Source organism: Triticum aestivum, chromosome 2B, assembly GCF_018294505.1.
Source record: "Triticum aestivum cultivar Chinese Spring chromosome 2B, IWGSC CS RefSeq v2.1, whole genome shotgun sequence".
NCBI classification, from domain to species: domain Eukaryota; kingdom Viridiplantae; phylum Streptophyta; class Magnoliopsida; order Poales; family Poaceae; genus Triticum; species Triticum aestivum.
In genome coordinates, this window is record NC_057798.1 from 315,402,111 (window position 1) to 315,419,289 (window position 17,179).

The window sequence follows — 17,179 nt, forward strand, 5'->3', positions numbered from 1 at the left end:
CGAATTTGGAGCTCTCTAGGAGCGTTCGCAGATCTACCGCGCAGCATATCTGATGCCGCAGAGTTCTACCAAGCCGAAGAAGGGAGCTCGATATAGAAGTTGTTCTGGTCTCAATATCATGGGATAGAACATCCAATGCCCTTGAGCAACCAGCTAAAGCAACTGGTCGAGCTGCACAAGGCAGTCGAACTGGCCATGAAGGACCTCATAGTCCGGCTGTGGCCTGCCGAGCCTATGCCCAGCAGCTACTTTGGTCTCGTGGAGCGGCTTGTGAGTGCATGCCCGTGGCTTGAAGTCATAAAGTGGCCAGTTTGCATTGAAGGTGCACGCATGGCCTTCGCCCACGCAAAAGTGCATTGGGCAAAGATGGATGTCGAAAAGCTGATGACCGAGAGGCCACCAAAGGGCAAGGAGCACCACCAGCCCGAAAATTACTATGACAGTGTCCTGAAGGGCTCCCGCCTTGTGGCGGAGCAATGTGCGAAGGACGTAATCTTTAAGTGAATGCACTCATTTTATCCTATAATATGAAACAAGTTCATTTGCTCAATATAACGCTTGTTGATTTAAAATTTTACCTCCTGTGCAGCCGTTTATAAAATCTAAGAGTTGGCCAGTCGTCAGCTTCTGCCCCCATGTAACTAGTACAGGGGTGCTCGGGATAAATCTAAACACTCTTTATCCAAATTTTGGTCCTTTAAGGAGGTGTTTAGCGCAACGAACAAGGCAATCGGACTATACAACTTTATCACTCTCACTTAGCCATAGAAGTTCTATAATTTTAAATTTTGGCGTAGCCCCTGGTATTCAGAAGGCTGAACTTGGGGCGCAATACATGCCTAAATCGGACAAAGACCGATTCCTCGCCTGAAGCGGAAAAAATATTTAAGGATTTGAAACCTCTCGAACAACGACCAGCTCTCGCCGCATCATGACAGTCAGTTTTCGGCTTTCTCTACTGAGGTGATCGTCCGGAAGAACCGAGACACAATCGCAGTAGTTCTCCCTTTACTACCCTAGCCGATATAGCGGAACGTAGGGTAGCAAGCACAGGAGCCGGGCAACCCAACTATTGACCCAAGACATGATTCGGAGCTGATGCATATAATGCTATAAGTTCAGGGTGCCGCATTGTCGAAAGTGTTCGGACTTTCTTGCCGTGTTATGGGGTACACTGAAGCCCGTGGCGAACTGAACGTACCAGAGTGTACGGGTGAGATTTGTAATAAATAAATTGTCAAGGAAAAAAGAAAAAGAAATGTAGTAATAAGCTGATGTTGTACATTATTTTCCATTGTTTATTTGAATGATACGTCAAGGCGTATGTATACAAGTAGTGCGATAAGAAAAATAGGACTATTTGACATGTCCTAACCAAGAGCGAGTTGCGTGTGGGTATGTAAAACAAGTATAGCGATCGTTATCAGAGACCACATGGGGATTCCCTTGTACGTCAAAGCTTCTTTGCCTCCTTGGTGTTTCCGTCCCGTGATGGGTCCGATAATCAGGTTATCGGAAGAGCCTCAAGAAGATAGGGACCTAAAAGAAAGAAAAGGGTGAAGGTATACGGGTCCTGGTGCGGTTGAGCCGCATTGTGGACCGCATTCTAGTTGTGCCTCTGTCTATGCCCATGGTATTTTAAGTGCGTAGTTATGTACGCGCGGCACAAATTTCACCGCTTGACTGGGACTAGGACGGAGGCAGAATTGCTAGGTGAGCTCCGGACGGGCTGGATGATCCTGTTGCAGAGTACTTCGGACTCGCTTGATGGTGTCTGGGGGCTTTATTGCCGAATTGGAGGTCTGCCTAAGGAGGCTGCTCTGTACTTCTGTTGCGAGGGCCGCAGTGTGCTCCTCTGTACAGAGGGAGCGCTCTGTGTTTCCATGGACTGTTATAACCCCGCGAGGTCCTGGCATCTGGAGCTTGAGGTAGGCATAGTGCGGCACCGCATTGAATGTAGCGAATGCAATTCGTCCGAGCAGTGCATGATAGCCACTGCAGAAGGGGGCGATATCGAAGATTAACTCCTGGCTTTGAAAGTTGTCCGGAGATCCGAAGACTACTTCTAGTGTGATTGAGCCCATGCAACAGGCCTCTACACCTGGTATGACACCTTTGAAGGTGGTTTTGGTGGGTTTGATCCTTGAGGGATCGATACCCATTTTTGGCACTGTATACTGATAGAGCAGGTTCAGGCTGCTGTCACTATCCATGAGGACTCGTGTGAGGTGGAATCCGTCAATGATAGGGTCAAGGACCAGTGCGGCTGAGCCGCCATGGCGGATACTGGTCGGATGGTCCCTGCGATCAAAGTGATCATACAGGAGGACCATGGGTTGAATTTTGGGGCGACTGGCTCCATCGCGTAGACGTCCCTTAGTGCGCTTCCGCTCCAGCTTCGGAATATGGGTGGCCTATATCATATTCACCGTTTTTACTTGGGGAGGAAATTTCTTCTGTCCTCCTGTGTTCGGCGGCCGGGGCTCCTCCTCGTCATCACTATGTGGCCCCTTTTCCTTGTTTTCGACATTCAACTTGCCGTCCTATTTAAATACCCAACATTCTCTGTTTGTATGGATGGCTGGTTTATTGTGGGTACCGTGGATTTGACATGATGATCGAGTATGCGGTCCAGACTGGATGAGCCCGGATTGTTTCTTTTAAATGGCTTTTTCCGTTGACCGGACTTGGAGCCACTGAATCCGGTGTTAACGGTCGTGTCTTCGGCGTTATCGCCATTATTGCGACACTTGTGTTTGTTGCGTCGTGGTTTGCCGTTGCTATCTCTAGCATCTGAAGTGCCAGGATTTCTTGATGTGTTATTGCTATGAGCCAACCAGCTATCCTCGCTCGCACAAAAGCGGGTCATGAGTGTCATGAGGGCTGCCATGGACTTCGGCTTCTCATGGCCGAGGTGTTGGGCAAGCCACTCGTCACGGATGTTATGCTTAAAGGCTGCTAGGGCTTCGGCATCTGGACAGTCGACAATTTGGTTCTTTTTAGTTAGGAACTGAGTCCAGAATTTCCTAGCTGACTCTCCGGGTTGTTGGGTTATGTGACTTAAATCATCAGCATCCGGTGTCACACATAAGTGCCCTGCAAGTTATCCAGGAATGCGTCTTCCAGGTTCTCCCAACTTCCAATGGAGTTTGCCGGCAGACTATTCAGCCAATGTCGATCCGGTCCCTTGAGTTTTAGTGGGAGGTACTTGATGGCATGTAGATCATCGCCGCAGGCCATGTGAATGTGGAGAAGGAAATTTTTGATCCATACCGCGGGGTCTGTTGTCCCATCATATGGTTCGATGTTCACGGGCTTGAACCCTTCTGGGAATTCATGCTCCATTACTTCGTCAGTGAAGCATAGGGGGTGTGCGGCGCCTCTATGCCGGGCTACATCACGACGCAGTTCAAATGATTCTGGTCTGTTGTATTCGGCCCGGCCGGATTTGTATTTTGTATATCCGGCGTGGCGGTCATCATCACGCGTTGGGGCGCGCCCCCGTAATCCATAGATCGATCTTGACTGTCCTGCTTTGTTTTCCAATTCGTCTCGCAAGTCCTGCGTGTAGCCCCGAGCCTTCGTGTTTTTATTTTTTTGGCGACAGGGTGCGGGCTGGTGTTCGGGCTGATACGCCGCTTTGTCTTGTTGACGAGGTGGCCGGTCAGCCACATCATGCGCTGGTAGTATAGGCTCTAGTGCCTCATCCTCGAATTGAGGTAACAACCTACGCCTCGGGTAACTTTTGGTTGGGCGCTCGAGTCCGTATTCCTCGGCTGCCAGGACCTCAGTCCATCTGTCAGTAAGCAGATCTTGATCAGCTTGAAGCTGCTGCTATTTTTTCTTCAGGCTCTTTGTAGTGGCTATAAACCGGCGCTTAAAGCTCTCCTGCTCGATGGGATCCTCAGGCACAATAAATTCTTTGTCGCCGAGACTCATCTTGTCTTCGGAGAGGGGCATGTAATTGTCATCCTCCGAGTCTTTGTTCATTGCATGTTCGTCAAGGCTAACTTGCCCGTCCTCCCGTCCGGCCCGCACGAAGCTTGGCTGGTCAGGATTGTTTTCGTCCTCGGCATCATCCGGATTGCTATTGTCTCTTGTGTCGGTATCTCTATTTTTGCTATGGCAGGGTTTAGAGCGACGCCGCTGACGTCGGCGCTTAGAATGCTTCTTGAGAGGGTCACCCTCCGTTGCATCCTTTTGATCCTTGCCATCATTTTCTTTGGGTGTGTCCACCATATATATAGCATATGATGAGGTGGTTGTCCAGCGCCCTGTGGGCGGTGGTTCCTGTTCTTCTTCGGCATCGTCGTCCATACCGTCGATGTCTTCGGAGCCAAAATCAAGCATGTCGGTTAAGTCATCGACAGTGGCTATTAAGCGGATGGTGGGTGGGTAATAAATTCCTTCATCATCCGCTTCCCACTCAAGCCGGACATAGTTCGGCCAAGAGTCTCCTGACAGGGAGAGAGATTTTAATGAGTTTAGCAAGTTGCCCAAGGGCGAGTGCCAAAAGATATCCGCGGAACTAAACTCCATGATCGGTGCCCAGTTAGATCCGACGGGCACAGATGCACGTGGTTCGGAGCCTATGGTCGGAGACGAGCCCGAGGGTCCAATGACACTGACCTCCTTGGAAGTAAAATCTATGTTCGGCTCTATCGTCGTAGAGTGTGCGGCCTCCATGGCGGGGTCCATTCTCCCGTCCTCGGATGGCATGATCTGCTCTGGATTTAAAGCCGGGGCAGCTGAAGGTGTGATCTCCTGAACAACGTCTGATGGCAGATCTAAGTTATGCTCATCACGACTGTAGGGCGCACCTATCATGGGCTCGAATCCGTCGAAGATCAAGTCTCTGCGGATGTCGGCAGTATAATTCAGGCTTCCAAACCTAACCTGATGGCCAGGGGCATAGCTATCGATCCTCTCCAGATGTCCAAGCGAGTAGGCCTGCAGTGCGTCGCCGCCGAATACGAAGATCTGTCCGGGGAGGAAAACCTCACCCTGGACAACATCGTTGAAGATGATTGAAGGAGCCATCAAGCCTTAACATGACAACACAATGGAACTCTCAGTGAAAGCACCAATGTCGGTGTCAAAACCGGCGGATCTCGGGTAGGGGGTCCCGAACTGGGCGTCTAAGGCTAATGGTAACAAGAGGCGGGGGACACAATGTTTACCCAGGTTCGAGCCCTCTCTATGGAGGTAACACCCTACATCCTGCTTGATTGATCTTGATGATATGATTATTACAAGAGTTGATCTACCACGAGATCGTAGAGGCTAACCCTCGAAGCTAGCCTATGATTCTGATTGTTCTTGTCCTACGGACTAAAGCCCTCCGGTTTATATAAACACTGTAGGGGGCTAGGTTACACAGAGTCGGTTACGGAGAAGGAAATTGACATATCTGAATTGCCAAGCTTGCCTTCCACACAAAGGAGAGTCCCACCCGGACACGGGACGAAGTCTTTAATCTTGTACCTTCATAGTCCAACAGTCCGGTGTAAGTATATAGTCCGGCTGTGCGAGGACCCCATAATCCAGGACTCCCTCAGGGGGGCCTAGAGGGATGGCCGGGGCGGCGGCGGACCGACGGTGGGGAGTGTTTTCGGGGCGGGCAGGGCGGCACACCACCAGCCGCGGGCGGCTGTTTGGCCGGTGGTGGCTGGCGGCTCAGGGGGGTGGAGGTTGAAGATGAACTGCAGGTCCTTGATTTCGTATCCAACGGCTGCAAAATCAACTAACCAGAGATGAAAAAGTCAGTCTACTGATGTGTAGCCTCACCTCTAGTGCGTTCAGTTTCGAGAGTAAAATTCAGTTTCGACAGCAAAATTCAGTTTCGACAGTTAAATTCTGTTTCGACAGTTAAATTGAGTTTCGACAGTTAAGTTTAGAGATGAGCAGCTGATGTATTTTACATCTAGCACTTTGTGGTTATGTATTTTACATCATCTATTGGAGATGCTATTAGAATTCCACTCAGGTTAACATTGTCTCTGTTGTCCTGCTTGAGCCTCGGCATCGTACAACTCACCGGAGCTGCTGCAATGACGAAACCCTCCATCACAGTGGAGCAGTACCTTGGGCTCCATCTCCAGGCGCCTAAGATCTTCTTCCCCTCCTCCGATAGCCAAGGCAGCTGGAGCATCCTCACCGGCCAACCCAATCACGCTGAGATCAACATGGCTTCACCAAAGAGGTTGTACACTTGTTGCATCTCTTTTTTACTCTACATGTTATATATATTGTCCACTGAGCAGACGTAGTAACGTGAAATACGATTATTTTATCCTACTATATGACAAGCAGTGAGGTACCAGGCAACTTAGCTATCCGTGATGGACTCTCTTGAACGCCATCATTATTTATCTCTGCGCGTTTGAGCTATGCATTTGTCGATGGGCCTGGGATTTGAGCTAGTCGGGCAGTGGCCTGGGTCGAAAGTAATAGAAGTAGCACAAAAACATCTTTTTAGTGTAGGCTTTTCATTGCTCAAGCCTGCCTACTACAATCGCCAGGGCTTGAAAGGAAAAGTGAATGAAAAACATAGGAATTGGAAAGTTTCCTATGGTACTACTTTTCATGAATTTGGTGCAAAAGAATGGAGCAAAGGAAAACTATATGATTTGTTCCTTTAGTGTCTCCTTGAAAGAAAAACCGTAGGAATTTTAATTTCCACTTGTCCTCCTTTTCAAATTCCTATTCATGAGGCACAAGACTAAGAGATAGTAGCATAATGGCATTATAACCGTACATGTTCTTGTGGTTTGACTTAATCTCACCATGCTTCTTTGCATCTTGTGCTCTTCCAATTCTTGTGAATCAAACACCCAGATTGGCAGAAATCCTGTGTTTTTTCTCTATTTTGCACGTGCATTCCTATCCTATTCCTGTCTGTTTCCTATCCCTGCATTGTTAGAATCCTCAAATTCAAACAAGCCCTTACACAATTACTTCTGTTGCAGATATGTGTCAAAGAAAACCTTGTGTGGTTTGTCCTGCTCCTACGGCGCTGTGTTCCACCCCAACTCAGCTGCTCCAACAATGGGAGGGTTCACCACAGCAGGGATCCGCTCTCCAAACTGTCTTTTATCGCCTCAAATCTTCTTCCCCGCAGCTGGCAGCCACGACAACTGCATTACCATCATCAACTGAGCAGATGACCTTGAGGACTACACGGGTCCGCAAGAGAGGTCACACTCTTCCGTGTCTGCTTACGTTATGCATCGCTTAATATGATGACATGCTACTTTATCATCGTGTTCACCTATTAGACTCCGAGTCAGGTCCAAACTAATGCTGAAACTTGAGTTCGTCCCCAAGCTATGGTGGTGGCTAACATATATATATATATATATATATATATATATATATATATATATATATAGTGGCCTTGGTCCTCTTCCCCCAAATCGTAGAAGGGAAGGGATCCAACAACAACCAATTTGAAAGGGGACAAGTAGAACATCTTATCCTAACGAAGGTGATCTTCGCCTGCAAAGCTTCTGGTCGTGACGCAGTGGTGGGCTCGACGATGACATCCGTCCTTCCATGCTCGCGGTCTTGGTCTTGTTACACTGGGATGGACTCGATCGCCGACAGGAGTGGCGCGACCAGCCTCGTGAGGACCGCTGGCAGGACCAGCCTCGCGAGGGCAACTAGAGGGAGCAGCCTCGTGAGAACCGCCCTCAGGGTAACACAGCTTTGCCTCCTCTGCCTCCACCGCCAAGAAGGAACGAAGATCACCACCAGGACGAGGGGGCCGGGGGCTTCTAGGAGCCTCGGTCCATTGCCTGCATCTTGGGTGGCTCGCAGGCCCCGGCTTCTCACCGTGTCTTCAAGCAGTTCGCGCACGAGGTGAAAGCAGCACTCACCTAGCTTGAAGCAACTCACCCTATCAAGAGTTCCAAGTGCGCCATCACCTTTGACTCCTCAGACCAGCTCAAGTGCGTGGCCACCGCTGGCGCGCTCCCCATGCTCTGCTCCCCCGTTATCAGCAATGTGACCGTCACTAAGACCCTCATCGATGGCAGAGCAGGGCTCAATGTTCTCTCCGTTTAGACATTCGGCAGACTCCAGGTGCCATACTACCAGCTGCACCCCACCAAGCCATTCTCAGGAGTGACCGATGGATCAACACACCCGATCGGGCAAGTTTGCCTCCTCGTCACCTTTGGCGAGCGCAACAACTACCGCACCGAGCTCATCGATTTCGACAACACCGACATTTGTCTTCCCTACAACGCCATCCTAGGGTACCTAGCACTGGCCAAGTTCATGGCGACCACCACCACGGCCACAACATCCTCAAGATGCCAGGAAGCAGCGGCATCATCACGGTCGCCTGACAAGAGAAGGATGCGGTGTGCTCCCCCGAGCGTGCTTTCCAGGCTGCAGCAGGTGAGAACCCAGAAGACGAAGACAGCGCCCTCCCGCCTGAGGTCGCCCCCAAGACGAAGAAGATGTAGCTGAGCCAGGGGTCCCGTGAGGGAGCATCACTCGAGGACGCGGCGCTGAGTCTCGCGTCTCCGGACGCGGCGCCTTCACCAATCGCATAGGGAGGCGTGCCCGACCCTTCTCTCGGGCTGGGCTCGGGGGCTCTCCTTTGGAGGGCCTCAGATCTAGCCAATGTCACGAGAGTGGCGCTCGGGCACCATGTGGAGGCTCTCTTCAGAGCATGCTTCCTAGGAGAAAGCGGCAGGCGTGAGGCACCAGGCGTCCAGGGGTTCATCAGCAAGGCAATCGAGGAGATTGAGGAAGGAAGGGTTCTGCAAGGCAATCGTCGCCTGCTGCGAGGCGGAGCTCACTGCCCTAGTGAGGGTAAAGAGTTCCATGTCTACATCAACATCCCCGGGCTCAATAGGGCCACGTCTCGGCAGCTCATGTGGCTGTCTCGTGTCGGATGATGCGAGGGTCCGCCTCACAGCTACGTCCGCATGCCTTTTGGCCGGGCGGGCGAGGCTGAGGTGTTCCAGCGCTGCGTGAGGGATGCTCAGGCGGCCTGCGAAGCCAGGCACCAGGCGCTCCAGGTGGAGATGGAGGAGCACCCTCAAGAGCCTTCCAGTCCCTCCGAGCCTCCCGAGGCTCGGCACCGGAGCGGCTCGTGAGGAACGGCTTCTGCAGCTCACGTTTTTTGCTACTTCAACAACTCTTCAGCAACGATACCAGGTGATATCTTCCTAGTTCATTCAGTTTGGGGGCGCCCCTCGTGCTTCACTATCCCCAGGCCGTGTGGGTCCGTCCCTACGGCATGTATCCCCTTTTGCATTTTATCAGAGCAAGTAACAATCCTTTGCAAACTACTTTTGAATTATTGACTGCCTGACCGGTGCTTCGTCGCTAAGAACGTCTCGCACCCTCGCAAGAACTCCCACGACCGCCTCATGATTAAGGACTGGCATGCCTCTGTGCTTGGGTCCATTCCTGCCGCGTTGCTAAACCCAAGTAGCTGAGCTCTGGCTCACGGGCCAGCCCCGTGTACGTCACCTCCCGTGGCTCTTGGTGCCTTGTTATCGCATGAGCTAATCGTGGGTGGATGAGTGAGGGCGTGCTACCTGGTGCCCCCATAGCTACGGGAACCGCGCCCCGGTTATTTTCTTCAGGATCTTTGCATGAGAAGACTGGGCATGGCGTCTGTGCTCGGATCTGTCCCTACAGCTTCGATAAATCCAGCGGTTGAGCTCTGTCTGGCGGGCCGGTCCCGTTCACGTCACCGCCTGGGGTCATTGGTGTCTGGCCTTCTCATGCAATAACCTCAGGAAACTCATTCGACGCAGGCTGCCTAACCATCTCGTAGGACCAATCCAAGCATCCCTAATCAAGACCAGGCGTAGCCCGCCTTGAGGTAGGGCCTCATGAGTCCCGCGCTGGCTCACGGGTGCCCATATACACGTCCTCCAGCCCTGTCGTGCAAGCCACATGTCAGGGCGGGGCTGTGCATGCCCCGGGGGCTCTCCTCAGAGGGAGCCCCCTCCCATGCACCAGTGGAAGCACCATGCTCCGCGCTGGCCGTCGACACTTCCGAGAAGCGGCTATGCTCGTGCAAGAGTGGAAGCGCTATGCTCCCCACTGGTGATAAACAACTGGGGGTGGCCTCACGGCTGCATTAACCTCAGGGAGCCTCTGAGCTTAGTGACTAGCCTCACCGCACTGCTCTCCCTTGGGAAGGTAGCGCGAGGGGGTTGTGAACGGGGGCTATGCTCAGGTCACGCCTGGCATACCCCACCTCGCCAGCCCTCATGGGCCTAGTCTTCATGCACCCTTCCCAAGCAAGAGCTCGGCGAGGAGAAGGTAGGAGGGTTTGTTCGTACGTCAAGGGGGACTCCCGCGCATCGCGTCTTAGGAGACTAACTGGTCAACGTAGACCCTCACCTCTTGGGTTCGTCCCGGTGATCTGGACGACTCAACGATGGCTGAGGCATGCGCGGGGCCGGGCCCTGCCGACACCGAACGCCAAGACCCGGCTGTCACCCTTCTTTTTCAAGCCATTCCTATGTCAAGGGGGACTCTTGAGCATCGCGTCTCAAGAGTCTAACTGGTCGCGTAGCCCCTCATCTCTTGGGCTCGTCCTGGTGATCCGGACGACTCAATGACTGCTGAGGCATGCGCGGGGCCGGGCCCTGCCGATGCAGAACACCGAGGCTTGCCCTTGCAACTTTTCCTAAGTTGTTCGCACATCAAGGAGGACTCCTCAGTATCACGACTCAGGAGCCTAACTGGTCACGTAGCCTCTCACCTCTTGGGCTTGTCCTGGTGATCCGGACGACCCAACAACGGCTGAGGTACGCGCAGGGCCGGCCTTTGCCGACGCAGAACAACAAAGCAAACGGAAAAGCTAAAGGAGCATAATCTATTTATTACAAGACATATTGTTCCAAGCAAATAGTTTTAAATGCCTCCCCGAGGCATGTCGCATGGTGCAGGATAAATAGGCAAAAGTAGAATCTCCAGGCCACCTCCTTAGAATTGGGCATCACCGCTGCCCTCGAGCAGAGCCTCATCACCGGGCATGTCACCCGTTCCACTGACTTCAGTCGGAGGACCAACCACCAGGTACTTGCTCAGCATGGCGTCCACGGAGCTCTTCATGGTGACAGCAGCACCATCCCGGGAGTCGCCGTCCACCGGAGTAAGGAAGAAGGAGAGGTTGAAGCTGGTACCCTGGAGGTAAAGATGGCTGAAGACGTACGTGAGAGCCGAGGAAGAAAGTGAGCTCGCCTCGCTTTCCACCAAGGATGTGAACCCGTCGACGGCATCTTCGAGCACCGCCATGACTGCAGGAAGCAGAGCAGCAGGGCTCTTCCTCGGGGTCGTCACCACCACCTTTCCCGAGGGATCATCTCCAAAGAGCGCATTATGGGCCTTGTGGAAGCGCGCCTTGAGAGAGGAGAGGGTATCGCGCTCCATGGCGACCACCTTCTTGTCCTTGGTCAGGGCCGCTTGGGCTGCCTCCGCCTCCTCCCTTAGCTTCGTCAGGTGGTCATGCTCTCCAGCCTGCTCTAAGGTCGTCTTCTTCACCTCGGCGTCCCGACAGGTGACGATAGCTTCCTGGGCCTTCAGCTTCTCTACACACTCCCAGAGCTGGCTGGTCAGGGCAGCCTGCTGGCCCTAGAGAGTCTTCAGATCAGCCTCCACCACATGGCACCGGTTCTCAGCTTCTGTGGCCTCCTTCCGCGCCAGGTCGCGCACTGTGGTGGCCACCCCAAGCACCTTCTGGGCCTCCTCCAGAAAGCCCCAGGCCGCACGGACGGACGTGTCAGCCTTGAGCCAACCAGAGATCAGCCGCAGGCGTCCTTGCGCCGAACGACAATCCGGGCCCTGAAGCTCGCCCTGGAGGTCGTCCAGCGCCACCCTTGCCTCTTCCAGGATCCCGGAGGGAGCAGGAACACCATGACTCGGCCACGCGCTAGGCAAGGGAGGAGACGCTCTCGGCACCAAGGCAGAAGAAACCTCATCCTCATGAAGGACTAGGGGCTCCGGAGGCTGGTTGTCCTCAGCAGCCGCGGCAAGGCTGGGTGCCAGAGGAGTCAGGCCTGCCGAAGGCACCGGCACCTCCTGAGGACGGGCATTCACGTCCTCCGGAGATAGCGACACGTCTGGGGCTGCGGGGGACGCGACATTCTTCTTCACCAGGGCTGCGGGGGCCGCTCCATCGTTTGCAGCCACGGTGACCTCCGTGCCCTCCTTCTGCATCTTCGGCGGCTGCTGCCTAACGACAGGAGAATACGCTCAGCACCACTTCAAGAACCAACGAACAAAGTTAAGGGAGAAACTTACTGGTCGATGAAGGCGTAGCGCCTCTTCATGGTCAGCAGAGGGCACTGGGGCGGAGCAGCAGGCGCCGAGCTCTTGGGAGCAGGAGAACTCATAGTTGGTGCCGCCTGAGACAGCATCAGCGAAGGTGGGCTGCTTCCCGGAGAAATCACCGCGGTCCTACTTTTCTTCATAACCGCTCGCTTGTGCTGCTTCAAGGAGGCCACCCCAGACCTCGTGGTGACCCCTGTAGGGCGCGACACCTCCACCACCGGGGGCTCGTCATCATCATCGTCATCCAAAAGGTCGCGCAGGAGCTCCCTTTGCTCCGGGGCAGAGGATTCATCCACAACCTCATCCTCGGTGGCCTCGGAGGATTGGCCGTCAGAGGAGAGAAGCATCAATGTAGTAGGCAGCAAGGAAGACCCCAGCCGCACAAACCCGAGCCCGTCGAACACACGCATGGCCGAGATGACCTCCTCGGCGTCATCACGGCAGTACAGTTGAAGTTAGCCCTCTGGAGGATCGCTCGGGTCCTTTCCCGTTAGTTAGAGCAACACCTTGTTCAGCTCCTCCTCAGGAAGGGGATATCGGTGCAGGCGGATCTTGTCGTCATCACCACCAAGCTTCCAAAAGGGACGGGGGCAGTCTTGAAGCGGTGCGACGCAATGCTTCAGGAACTCCCTGATGATCATGGCCCCCGTCAGCTTCGCGTTCTTTAGCTCCTTATCCATCTTCCTCATGAACGGCTCCAGGGAAGGGTCGGTGATCTTCTCAGATTTCCACCACTTATCGGAGACGGGGAATGCGGTCGGCAGCTTCAACGAGCTCTGGGTGCTCTTGGCATCCATCAACACCCACCTCTTCACGGCATCCTCCACCTTCTTCCCAGCGCGGGAGATTGTGTTACCACCCTGCACCGCGACAAAACCGATGCACCCGACTGGATTGTCACTGGTCTTGCGAAGATAGAAGAAATAGCGGAATAGGGAAACGGAGGGCAATACCCCCATGAACGCCTCACAATAGAAGACGAAGAGGGACAGAAGGAGGATGCAGTTGGCATGGATGTGGAGCGCTTGGAGACCATAGTGGTGAAGGATGGCGAAGAAGAAGGGGGAGAACAGAGGTACCAGCTCGGAGAAGATGTTGTGCATGAAGAAGGGGAAGAAGTTGCTGCCAGCGGGCTCCAGGGTAGCGGTGGTGACCCGGAGCGCAGTCTTGTTCCACTCATTGTCACCGCTCCCCGTCAGGAGGAGCGTTGTGTGGAGCTTCTCCCCGGTCACGCAGGGCATCAGCAGCCCTGGCTCGTACCAGGCGGAGCCGACAGCTGAGGAAGAAGCTGGGGTCTTCTCGGCGGCCATCGGGTAGGAGATTTGGTGGGAAATCGGCAGATCTGGCAAGTTCTTCCGTTTTTGGGAGAAGGGGATCTGGAGCAAGACAAAGAAGGAGCAATGAAAGCCTGGCGGCAGGCGGCACCCCTTTTTGTCAAACAGGAGCAGTTGCCAAGGCAGCACGGGGAAACGGAGTCGCCCACGTCCAATCAATCGCCACGCGTCATCAAGGTCGCAGGCGGTTGGGGCCCGCAATGCTCTACACTTGCCCTTTGGCTTCGCCTAGAAGCCAAGTCTGAGCGCTCCTTGGGCTCGGGGGCTACTGTCGGCGTCCTGGACTTGGGGATATCCAGTCCTGCCTGCCTGCGACCCACCGCGTGACTCCATCGACGGCCTGGTACGGCCTAGCTTCAACACCAACACAGCAATATCCTCGCGAGGGGCCAAGCCTCGCGAGGCGGACGACTCCAAGACCCCAAAGGAGTTGGCCTCCTCAGGAGGGCTCCTGAGGGGCGGAGAGTTCTGTGAAGCTACCTCATGAGGCTCAGCTGATGTGAGTCATGACAACCAAGGCCAGGCGGGCGCCAGGCGGGCGTAGAGCACAGGTTTCCTCTTCGTGCAAGGGAGGCAAGCCACAGGCGCGGAGTCCCAAGGAAACAGCCAAAGGTTTCCATTCTGGTGCAACAAGACCAAGACTGCCAAGATGGCAGGACGGAGGTCATCACCGAGTCCACCATAGTGTCACAACCAGAGGCTTTTCGCAGGCGAAGACTACTTTTGTCAGGATAGACTGTACTACTTGTCCCCTATCAAATCCTGATGTTGTGGAATCCCTTCCAGCTCGTATTTGGGAAGAGGACCAAGGCCACTATATATAGGACTTACCTACCACTAGAGGGAGGAGATCCATTCTGCCCCGAGCACGACACCAGCTCAAGAACACCTCACCTCCTGAGGCGTGTTCATCCTTTGTACTAGTTCATCCATAGCCCCACGAGGCAATCCACCACACCACACTGGATTAGGGTATTACACCACAACGGTGGCCCGAACCAGTATAAATCTCTGTGTCTTTGTGTCTCTTCGAGCTTTACACGCTAGGATAGGGAGGATCGCGAGTAGGCAGGCTGGGCAGGTTGAGATCTCTGCATGCACCCCAGAGTTCAAACCTCTCAAGGGTTGCCAGATCCCTAAATCCGACAGTGTTGAAACTCATATATATGGACAATATATGTCCAATGAGCTTCCCTAAGTTATCTCAAATAATTTTGAAACAATAAAATAATGTTAACCTATTAAAGAACATTTTTGGCCTTATGAAAAATCATTTAGATAATAGCAATTTAACTTCTAAAATAATATTTTTGTGGTTTTAGGGAGTCCTATATCTAATAGGGTTCAAATATAACTTTTGAAAGATTTTTCACATCACAAATTAAGTACTTGTAGTTCAAGCCGTAACTCATGGTTTTTTGGAAAACCTAATTTAGAAAATACTTTTTGGCAAAACTATTTTTGCAAGAAAATACTATTCTGTCCCATACACATGGCATGATCATTGGGAAAAGTTCTGGATCAAGGAGAAGGAGTATAAGAGTTGGAGGATTCATTTGATTTTTAGAGCACATGCAAACAACAAACGAAAATCCAAATCAAAGTAGAGACCAAATCAACACAAAAGTTTTTGCAGGACCCAATTTTTATGCTTAATTAATCCTAAATGTTGTGTCATGGAAATCAGGGTGTGACATATTAACAAACTTCTTCCGAATGGCATGAAACCGGATAAGCTTCGTATAACACTAGGTTACCTCAATGGGGATATGCATGTACCCAACAATAAGAATTTCATATTTCTTTTTGGCAATAGCAATTGGGAATTCAAAACCTCCAATAGCAATAGTTAAAATTTTCCAATAGAATTGATACTATTCACTTGATGTTGTTACTTCAGAAAGTGTATCGTATGCTCATTACCATTAACATTAAAAGTGACTTTGCCTTTGTTGCAATCAATAACAGCCCTTGCATTGTTCAAAAAGGGTCTACCAAGGATGATCGACATATTGTCTTCCTCGGCTATATCAAGAATAACAAAGTCCTTTAAGATAGTAATATTTGCAACTACGACAGGCACGTCCTCACAAATACCGATGGGTATAGCAGTTGATTTATCAACCATTTGCAAAAATATTTCAGTTGGTGTGAGCTTATTCAAATCAAGCCTATGATATAACGAGAAGGGCACAACACTAACACCGGCTCCTAAATCACACAAAGCAGTTTTAACATATTTTCTTTTAATGGAGCATGGTATAGTTGGTACTCCTCGGTCTCCTAGTTTCTTCGGTATTCCTACATTAAATATATAATTAGCAAGCATGGTGGAAATTTCAGCTTCTGATATCTTTTTTATTTGTAAAAATATCTTTCATATACTCAGCATAACGAGACATTCTCAGAATATCAGTCAAACACAAGCGCAAAAAGACAGGTCTAAGCATTTCAACAAAGCAATCAAATTCTTCCATCCTTATTTTTTGAAGCTTTAGGAGGAAAAGGCATGGGTTTCTAAACCCATGGTTCTCTTTCTTTACCATGTTTCCTAGCAATGAAGTCTCTCTTATCGTACCTTTTATTCATAGGTTGTGGGTTATCAAGATCAACAACAGGTACTATCTCCACGTCATTATCATTACTAGGTTGAGCATCAATGTGAAGAACATCATTATCATTATTACTAGGTTCAAGTTCATCACCAGCCTGTGTTTCATCATTAGAAATATAAACGTCATTTGGATTCTCATGTGTATCTAAAGTAGGTTCACTAGAGGCATGGAAAGTCCTATCATCTTTCTTTTTATTTTTATAGTCTGGGTGCATCAATATTAATTCTTTGAGAGTCTTGTTCAATTCTTTTAGGATGGCCTTCAGGATACAAAGGTTCTTGAGTCATTTTACCACCCCTAGTCATAACTCTAACATCATGATAATTCATCTTATAGTTCGTCTCTTTAAGCAAATCGTTTTGTGCCTTGAGAACTTGTTCTTCTTGAGTTTTATGGTGGATTCATGTTTACGAACAACATTGAGATCACTAACAGTTCTACGCATATAGTCACTCAAGCATTCATTCATATAAGCATTTCATTTCAATTGTCCACTAACATATGTATTGATGTTTTTTGTTTAACAATGAAGTTATTAAATTCATCCAAGCATTGACAAGCAGATTTAGTATAAGGAATATCACCTTCAGCAAATCTATAGAGAGAATTTACCTCTACTACCTGTGTCGGAGTATTAAGACCATGTAATTCTTCAGTAGATGGTAAATTCTTAACATTTTCAACTTTAATATCTTTTTCTTCCATATATTACTTTGCCTCTTGCATATCTTCAGCACTAAGAAATAGAATACATCTCTTCTTTGGAGTTGGTTTGGGCGGTGGCTCAGGAAGAGTCCAATCATTATCGTTACTTAATATATTATTCAATAGTTCTCCACCTTGTTCAACAGTTCATTCCCTGAAAACAAAACCAACACAACTATCTAGGTGGTCCCTAGAAGCATCAGTTAGTCCATTATA